This window comes from Elephantulus edwardii, unplaced genomic scaffold, assembly GCF_000299155.1.
Source record: "Elephantulus edwardii isolate Elephantulus edwardi_28Jun2011 unplaced genomic scaffold, EleEdw1.0 scaffold00176, whole genome shotgun sequence".
Taxonomy (NCBI): domain Eukaryota; kingdom Metazoa; phylum Chordata; class Mammalia; order Macroscelidea; family Macroscelididae; genus Elephantulus; species Elephantulus edwardii.
In genome coordinates this window covers 1,714,039-1,724,209 of record NW_006399926.1, presented here as the reverse complement: position 1 = coordinate 1,724,209, position 10,171 = coordinate 1,714,039, and positions in this window count along the sequence as shown.

Genomic DNA, 10,171 nt, shown 5'->3' with positions numbered 1-10,171 from the left:
TTTAGTTCTTCTGGGTCTTTGTTGAGTTTCTTCCTAAGCATACTGTCCTTCGTGGAAAGTGGTATACTTAAGTCTTCTACTATTACTGTGGAGTTATTTCTGTATTCAGATTGTTAATATTTAATTTATGTATCTTGAGACTCTGTCATTAGGTTGCATAGATATTAATTATAGTTCTGTCCCCTTTGTTTCAAGTAACAGATCCAGTCCTGGATGGGCTCACCAGTATGTGCTAGGAAATTTGAAAGATACCTACCTGGCAAACTGACTGGAAGATATTTGCATTTGTTTTAATTCCCAAGAAAGATGATCCAACAGAATGTAGAAATTATCAAGTGATATAGTTAATATTACATGTAGCAAAAATTCTTCTCAGAGTCAACCACAGTTTGTTGTGATCCACACAATCAAAAGCCTTTGCATAGTCAATGAAACACAGATAGACATTCTTCTGGTATTCTCTGCTTTCTGCCAAATTCCATCTAACATTAGCTATAATATCTCTCGTACGGCCTCTTGTAAACCCAGCCTACACATCTAGCAGTTTTCAGTTGATGTATTGCTTCAGTCGTTTTGGGATAATTTTCAGCAGAATCTTGCTTGCAGGTGATATTAATGATATTGTTTGATAATTTCTGTTGGATCACCTTTCTTTGGCATGGGAACAAATATTGATCTCTTGCAGTCAGTTGACCAGGTGACTGTCCTCCAGATTTCTTGGCACAACTTAGTGAACACATCCAGGGCAGCATCTGTTTGTTGAAATATGTCAATTGGCACGCCGCCCACTCCTGGAGCCTTATTTTTTTGTCAATTCTTTCAGAGCAGCTTGAACTTGAGAATGGGAATCCCAGAACATTTGATTGTGCTTATGCAAAACCTATACTTGAACCAAGAGGCAGTCATCAGAACAGAGCAAGGAGATACTTTATGGTTTAAAATCGGGAAGGGTGTCTGTCAAGGATATGTGCTGTCTCCATAACTTTTTTTTTCTATAATTATATTTTATTAATTTTCATAAACATTTACAGAGATTTTGGGCTTCCACTCATTCATTGTTGCACTATTCTCTCTACCCTCCTCCCAGTTTGTTCTTGTCCAAATGCCACTGTGCTTGTCAAAGCCAGTTCTGATTAATCTTCTTTGTCAGTGTATCCTTTGCCATTCCCTATCACTCCTCCCTGAGAGAGACTTCACCCTGGGTCATAAGGAAAAGGGGACGGCGTATTCTCTTAGCTACTTCCTGCTGAAAAGGGACGCTGTGGGTTTCAGGGTGAAGATCTTCTCTCACTACTCTAAAGGGCCCCTTTGGCAGTAGGAAACACATAGACTATTATTGAGATTGATTTTGGAATTCAGATGCACTCTTATTGATTGTGCTTGGCTGTACATGTACATATCCTTCAAGATGTATCATGGGGGTGTTGCAACCTAGAAGACACAAATTTGACTAACAAGTTATAAGTACATGAGTCCAAAAATTATGGAAAAGTAAAAGAAAAGATTCTTTCATTGTTTTACAAACCCTCCCCCAGGTCCCCTCCACCATGCAGCCCTCGCTCTAGTCTCCTGTGATGACAGAAATACCCAGTTACATCTCTCTTTTAGACGGTTCTCTCCCTCCTCTGCTTCAGTGCAGTATACATTATTGAACCCATCTTACTCAGTGTCTCCCCAACCCCAAGGACAGTCCCATTCTACAACAGTGGCATCATGTAATATTTGTCCTTTTGTGACTGGGATATTTCACTCAGCATAATGTTCTCCAGAGTCAACCATTTTGAATAATATTGCATGAGTTCCTTGTTTTTTAATGCAGCATAGTATTCCATTGTGCGAATATACCACAGCTTCTCTAGCCATTCGTTTGTTGATGGGCACTTAGGTTGTTTCCAACTCCTTGCTATTGTGAACAAAGCTGCAATGAACATGGGTGTGCACATAACTTTTCAATCTGTATTCAGAACAGATCATCCGGGATGCTGGGCTATATGAGGAGGAATGTGGCATCAGGATTGGAGGAAGATTCATCAACAACCTGCATTATGCAGATGACACAACCCTGCCTACTAAAACTGAGGAGGACCTGAAGTGCTTGCTGCAGAAGGTCAAGGACTGCAGCCTTCAATATAGATTGAAGCTCAACATCAAGAAAAAAAATATTCTTACCACTGAGTCAATTGGCAGCCTCATTATGAACGGTGAAGTGACTGAGATTAACAGTTTTAGTTTACTTGGTTCCATAATCAACACTCTTGGTACCAGAAGCCAGGAAATCAAAAGACAAATTGTATTGGGGAAGTCAGCTGTCAGGGGCCTCTTCAGAGTACTGAGGAGCAACGACGTCAGGCTGGAGAGTAAGGTGTGCCTGATCTGGACCACAGCCTTCACAATTGTCTGCTATGCATTGGAGAGTTGGACAGTGACTACGGATGATAGAAAGAGAATTGATGCCTTTGAGTTGTGGTGCTGGAGAAGAGTGTTGAATATACCATGTACTACTAGGAGAACAAACAGGTTTGTCCTGGAGAGAGTGAAACTGGGATGCTCCTTGGAGTCAAGGATTCTGAAGCTTCGTCTGACATATTTTGGGCATGTTGCAAGGAGGGACCAGTCTGTGGAGAGGGACATCATGTTTGGGAGGGTGGAGAAACAGCGCAAGAGACGAAGACCCTCCCAACTCACTCACTCACTCATTGCCATCCAGTTAGAATTGGTCCATGGCTGACACTTTTAGCAAGTTTTTGGAGGCTGCAAAGTGCTTGGAAAGAGACTGCCCAACTGGATCCTAACTGGTGGATTCTGATTGACAGTCATTGGCTCAGGCAAATGGTCTAAATAATTTTAAAAATATCTCACAGAATTGACTGCACTGCAATCCCAGAGGTACGCTGTTTGAATCCACCAGATGCTCTTCTGGAGAAGGAGGGGCAATCACCTCCTGTACCAGTCAGATCCGATTTAGTGGTATACACACACACACACACAATTTAAAATTTAAAAAATTTTTAAAATTTCATAGAATTGAATAATAATATGGCTTTCTAAAAGACTATCATAAGCTCATAGAATTGAATAATAAAATAACTTGCTGAAAGAAAATAAAACAGAGGAAAACCCTTGATGAGATGGATCGATTCAGGGATTGAGGTAGTGGGAGTAGGTGTGTTGGAGATAGTGAGGTTGGCACAGGAGAGAGCAGGGTTTAGGGCAAGCAATTCAATGGCAAATAACAACAACAAGCAAAATGTTGCTGAAGATCAAGCAAAAATGGCGAGAAAAGTACATTGAAAGAGAATTGCCAGATGTTCAAGCTAAATTTAGAAGAAATCATGGCACCAGGGATATCATTACTGACGTCAGATGGATCCTGGCTGAAAAAAGAAAATACCAGAAGAATGTCTATTTGTGTTTTATTGACTGTACATTTGACTGTGTGGATCACTACAAACTATAAGCAATATTGAGAAGAATGGGAATCCCAGAACACTTAAGTATGCTTATATAAAACCTATAGTTAGGGAGTTCTGGTGGCCTACTGGCAAGAAGCTGTGCTACAATGCCGAAGGCACATAGTTCAAATCTACCAGATCCTCCAATGGAGAAGGAGGGGCAATGTCCTCCTGTGCCAGTCAGATCCGATTCAATGGCATACAAAAAACAAACAAAAAACCCACAAACAAATCTATACTTAGACCAAGAAGCTGTTGTCCAGAAGCAAGGGAACAATGTGTAGTTTAAAATCAGGCAGGGTGTGCATCAGCAATTCATAAACAGCAGATGAAACAACCTTGCTTGCTGAAAGTGAGGAAAGGAAAACTTGAACTTATTGCAGAAAATCAAGGACTACGGCCTTCAATATGTATTGCATGTCAACATTAAGAAGACAGATGTCCTCACCACTGAACTGATAACCAACATCATGACAAATAGAGAAAAAATTGAAGTTGTTGATGAATCATCTTACTTGGATCCACAATCTACATCCCTCGTTGGTACCAGCAGTCAGGAGACATTGCATTGGGAAAACATGCTGTCAAAGACCTCTCCAAAGTCTGGAAGAGTAATGTCAGTTTAAAGACCAAGGTGAACCTAATTCAGCTGTGGTCTTTTGACTCACCTGCTGTGCTTCTGAGAGCTGGACAAGGAATAAGAATGACAAAGGAAGAATCAATGCCTTCACACTGTGATGTTGGAAAAGAGTGCTGACTATGTCATGGGCTGCCAAAAGAACAAACAGATGCAGCCAGAGTGCTCTTTGGAGGCAAGGACGGTGAAGCATCATCTCACATACTTTGCGCATATTGAAAAGGACATGCTGCTTGGAAAGGTAGAGGAAAGAAAGGAAAGAGAGGAGGTCCTTTAACCAGATGAACTGACACAGCGACTGAAGTAGTGGGCATAAATGTGTAAGAGGCTGGCACAGGATAGGACAGGGTTCAGATCTGTTGTTCATAAGGTTTCTATGCGTTGCACTGGACTCTATGGCCCCTAACGATAATGTTGTTATGATGGCACCTTGTTCAATTGACCATTTGAACATTAAATAATGTCCTTCCTGATTTTTTATGCTGATTTTTGCCTTGAAATTTGTTTTATCAGAAATTAATGTTGCCACTCCTGTCCTTTTTTAATTGTTTGCTTGATATATTTTTCTGCCCTTTTGATTCTCAGTTTCTCTTTGTACTTGTGTCTAAGATATCACAGTGATGGGTCATGTTTTCGGATTTATTTTGATACTCTTCCCCCCACACACACTGGTACTTTTAATCTGTTGACATTCAGTGTAACTACATAATTTATTATCGTCATTTTGCTGCATTTTTTTTGTGGTGCTGCTGCTTTGTTCCATCTGCTTCTCTGCGCTGAGTTAATTTTGTTTATGACTTTTCTTCTTATTAATTTTAATGAAAGTTTACAGAAACTTTGGATTTCCATCCATTGATTGCTGCCCTTTTCTCCTTGCCTACTCCATGGTTATGACTTTTCTAATCTTTTCCTTCCATGCTTTTTTTCTGATTTTACTCTTTATGGTTTTCTTCTTTATTTTGATAAGACCGTTTCTTCTTTCTCTTGGAGGCTACCCTGTACATTATTGATCTTGTGTACCGTCTAGTAGGAACTGACTCATAGCTGACCTTCCAGCAGGTTTTCAGAAGCAATAAATCACATGGAAGGAAACTGTCCCTTTTGCTCCTGCAGAGGAGCTGATGGATTTGAACCACATGCCTTTGGGATTGCAGTGCAGCCTCTTTCCACTAGGCCACCAGAGCTCCTTAATCTAATGCATTGTAGATGTCTTTATGTAAACCTCTCATTGCCTAATTTTAGTCTTTTTAGTTTATTATCATTTGTGTACCTCTGTACTTGGGTCAGTTTCTGAATTTTGTCATATATGATAATATAAGTTTACTGTCTGTAGTTAACATTCAGACTGAAAAAAATTCTTTATTATTTCTTATAAGGTTAGTTGTTTTCACAAATTCACAGTTGCTTTTTATCTGGAAATGTCGTCATTTCACCATCAAATGTAAGGGACAGTTTTGCAAGGATTAGCATTATTGTTAGGCAATTTTTTTCTCTCTCAGAGTTTTATTTATGACATCCCATTGCCTTCTTGACAGCATGGTTTCTGCTGAGAAATCACTCATACTGGTTCACCTTTATAGCTAACTTCCTTTTCCCTGAACTGTTTTCAGTATTGTCTTTCATTTTGGAAATTTTGATCATGATTTTTTTTCTTTTTGGGGTCTATCTTGTTTGGAGTTCACTCACCTAAGGCACATTTCTCATATTTGGAAAGTTTCTATCAGTGAACTTTTCTGTGGTATACTGGTTTGGAGGGCTTTTTTCTTTCTTTTCCTTTTCTTGTTCTGGAATTCTAATCCCATGTAATTTATTCCTCTTGAAGTTTTCCCACGTGATTCTCATGCTTTCTTAATTTTCTTTCTCCACCCCCCCCATTCATTCATGGCCACATCCTCTCCCCTCTTCCCCTTTTTGGGCTTGAAGCCACCTGCTGCCTTAAACCCTAGGCCTGATGTGTCAAATGCATTAAAGGTTAGTTACCCAATGCAGACAGAGTAGGGCGGAGCTCCCCGATTAAAACAAGCTTGGAAGGAAGAGTGGCATCCACTTCCATAATAGCTTGCCTCCAGAAACCCTATGAACCTGGAGAGAGGATGAGAGACACCCAAGCGTTGAGGACTCTCCTTCATAGGGTCGCTATGAGTCACCTGCAACTTGACAGCACTTAACAACAACAACAACATTCATTCATTGTTGCACTTTTCTCCCCTCCCAACCCTCCCCCCTAGTACACTACCCTCTTGGAAAAGTAAAAGAAAAATTCTTTCATTGTTTTACGATCCCTCCCCCGAGGTCCACTCCACTGTACAACCTTCACTCTGGACTCCTGTCATGACAAAAATCCCTAATAATTTTCTCTCTTAAACAGTTATCTCCCTCATCTGTTTCAATGCAGTATACATTATTGAACACATCCTTCTCGGTTTCTTCCCAACCCCAAGGTCAGTCTGGCTTTGCAACAGTGGCACCATGCAGTATTTGTCCTTTTGTGACTGAGATACTTCACTTAGCAGAATGTCCTCCAGGGTCACCCATTTTGAATAATATTGCATGAGTTCCTTGTTTTTCAATGTAGCATAGTATTCCATTGTGTGAATATACCACAGCTTCTTTATCCATTTGTTTGTTGATGGGCACTTAGGTTGTCTCCAACTCCTTGCTATTGTGAACAAAGCCATGATAAACATGGGTGTGTATTTATCTGCTTGGATATCCTTACTTTTCTTTTTCTTCTTCATTTTCTATTTCTTCATTTTAATTTTCTTTGTTTCTCTAAACAGAGTGAGATATTTGTCTTCCGTCTCACAATTGTGTTCCTTTTCTTCAGTTCTGCTTTTGTCCTTCCAACACTTTTCTCATATCTCAGTCTGAATACTTTACATTTCAATTTGCTTGTTTTGTATGGCTTCTGATTTTTCATTTATTAATTTTGGCTTGTATTGTTTTGTAGGTTGGTTTGTGGGTTTTTAAAAGATTCTTCTGTATTTTCTATTTTCTTGACATTTTTTTCTATCCATTGAAGGCTCTGAGCTATCATTCCTCTTTGTTTGTTTTCTAGAATCAGTCTATCTATTTACAAATATGTACTGTTCCTGCACCATATGGTTCGAATCTGAACTATCATTCTTTTGAGCTCCTTTTCAAGACGTTCCAATAGCTTTTCTTCTGAAAGATTTTGTGGCTCTGTTTTTGGTCATTTTTTGGTCTCATCTTAACATGATTTTTTGAGTGACTTAAAAATATCTGTTGCCTCTGAGACATTTCTGATTTTATCAACTTTATGTTACTTTTGTTTGGTATTTTTAAGTCATGTGGGTATGAGACATCACTTGTTAATTTGATCATCCTTATTTTTCACCTCCTGTCTTCTGGAGGTTGATCGAGGATGGAGGTGTGTGTAGTTCTCTGTTGGCTGTGTGTATAGTGCCATTGAGGGCAGACCGGCCCAGAGCTGGTTGACGTCTTTCATCCATCAAATGGAGCAGAAGCTGGTCTTTCTTTACTCTTGCTCAGTGGGTGAAGTAGTAGGCTATACATGAACTGGGAAACTGTTGTTGTCTGTTGTCAGCAAGAAAAAAGGAACAAAACAAAACAAGCAAAAAGCAAAACAAGATTGAATAGTAGAATAGAAAAATAAAAACTAGGAGTACAAAAGAAGTATTGGAATAAAAAAAGCAAAAAAAAAAGAGGAAAATTAAAAGAGAGAGACCAGAAAGGGAAAGGGAGAACAGAGAAAAAAAGAAAGTGGAAGAGATTAAAAACAACAACAAACACAACAATGAAATTAAACAAGTGAGCAGCCAAAAACCTGAAAAGTAAAGATAAAAGAGAGAGAGGGGAGAAAAGGTTTGTGGAGGTGGTGGATTGAGTACCTGATTGCACAACCTGCAGAGGCTGCAGTGAGCAGAGGCAAGCTGCCTGCTCTGGGATGGTATGCCTGACAGTTCAACAGATCCTTGGTGCTGGGTGTCCAGTTAGATCAGAGGTTCTGCCCATCTGAGAGGTGCCTGAGGCCCCAAGATGTGAGTTAGGCAAAGAAAACACCTCTTCCAGGTTAGATGTATTGAGGAGCAGAGCACCTCCTTTAGAACACAGTTTCTAAAAAAAAAAGGAACACAGTTTCTCCCTCTGTCTCAGAGGAGCTTCAGATACTCCATCTGACTAGGGATAGTGTCTTTGTTAGTCCAGGAACTGGGTGCAGACAAGGTCCTGAGTCAGAGATAGCCAAGTCAGAGACGGCTAGAGTGAAGAGACATTCACTGCCACCCTGAGAAGTGTCCAAGGATGGCCCACTCCCTGGAAGGTGCACTGCTCCACACGTGGCTGTAGTGTGTGCTGAGGGAAGTATCTACAAGAGGGTGCAGGTGTCAGAGATGGTGCCCCACTAATCCATGAGCTGCGTGCAGGACAGACATAACATAGTTTTGCTTGTTTCCAACAGGAGTTTCCAAGCATAAAGCCATACTTTTCAACTCCCAATACAAAATGGTGCAGCACTGCTCCAGGCTGAGCTGAGATGGGACTGGAGGAACACATCTAGCAGTTTGATAGGTGGTAGTGGTATGAGGATGTCGTTTCCCTGAGTCATGGGATGGTATCCCGAGCAAGGGGAGAGACTGCACCTTCCCTGCTGTCAGCTAGCAGCTGGTGTGGATACCATCAGGCTCAGGATTCCACGCCCACCAGAGGGCCGTTCTGTTCTGTTTACAGTTCTGTGCTCCGCCTCAATGTTTTCATTCCATTCCTTCCTTCAGTATGTGTTTGAACTACTTTATCTTTTCTTTTTGAACTTATGAGTTCCAGAATTATCACCAATATCTATTCTTTTTGTTTTTTGGTATCTGGGCTTCCTTCTATCTAATCCACCATCTTCTCTTTTGACTCTTTTTTTCCCCCTCAGTATAAATTCACTGGCCTTCCTGAATCTGTGTATTGTTTTGCTTGCTGAAAGTGAGGATTTAAAATGCTTGCTGAAGAAGATCAAAGACTACAGCCTTCAATATGAATTACATCTCAACATAAAGAAAACAGAAGTCCTTACTAATGGCCTGATAGATAATATCATGATAGATGGAGAAGAGACAGAAATTGTCAACGGTTTCATCTTGCTTGGATCCACAATCAATAGTCTTGATACCGGCAATCAAGAAATGTTGTACTGGGAAAATCTACTGTCAAGGACCTCTTAAAAAATGTTGAAGAGCAAGGGTGTCAGTTTAAGGACTAAGGTGTGCCTTAGTCAAGCCATAGTCTTTTCAATTACTTGTTCAGCATCTGAAAGTTGGACAATGATTAAGAATGACAGAACAATGCCTTTGAATTGTGGTGTTGGAGAAGAGTATTGAATATCCTATGAATTGCTAAAAGAATAGGCAAATATGTCTTGGAGACAATGCAACTAGGGTGCTTCTTGGAGGCAAGGATGGTGAAGCTTTATCTTACACGCTTTGAACGTGTTGTTATAAGGGGCTAGTCCTTGGAAAAAAGACATTATGCTTGAAAAGGTGGAGGGTCAGAGAAAGAGAGGAAGACCCTCAACCAAATAGATTGACAGTGACTGTAACAACAGGCTCAAATACATCATGGGTGGCAAGGCAACACAGAATAAGACAAAGTACAGATCCGTAGTTCATGAGATGGCTATGGGTTGTAGTTAACTTGACATGGCACATAGCAGTCTCAGGTATTATTCAATGATTGCTTCTTTCTCTTTCTCTCCACTTCTAAGACTTTAAAATGCTAGTCCAATTTAAGTCATTCCTAAATTTTCACCCTTTTATTACTAAGTTTCTTTTCATATAGTTTTTCTCATTTTGATAACCCATTTTCTTTAGTTGTGTCTAATGTGTAAAATTTATGAAATCTCAATTGTTTTTCCAGATAAAATTTCTACTTTGTCTTTTATCAATTATGCCATAGCTGTTCTTTGTTTGCTTTTCTTGTTGTGTACCATCAAATTGGATCCAACTGGCAGAGGAGATTGCCCCTCCTTCTCCAGCAGAGCATCTGGTGGATTTCAACAACATGCCTTTGTAATTGCAGCGCAATTACTTGCCACTAGACCACCAGAGCTCCTGCCATA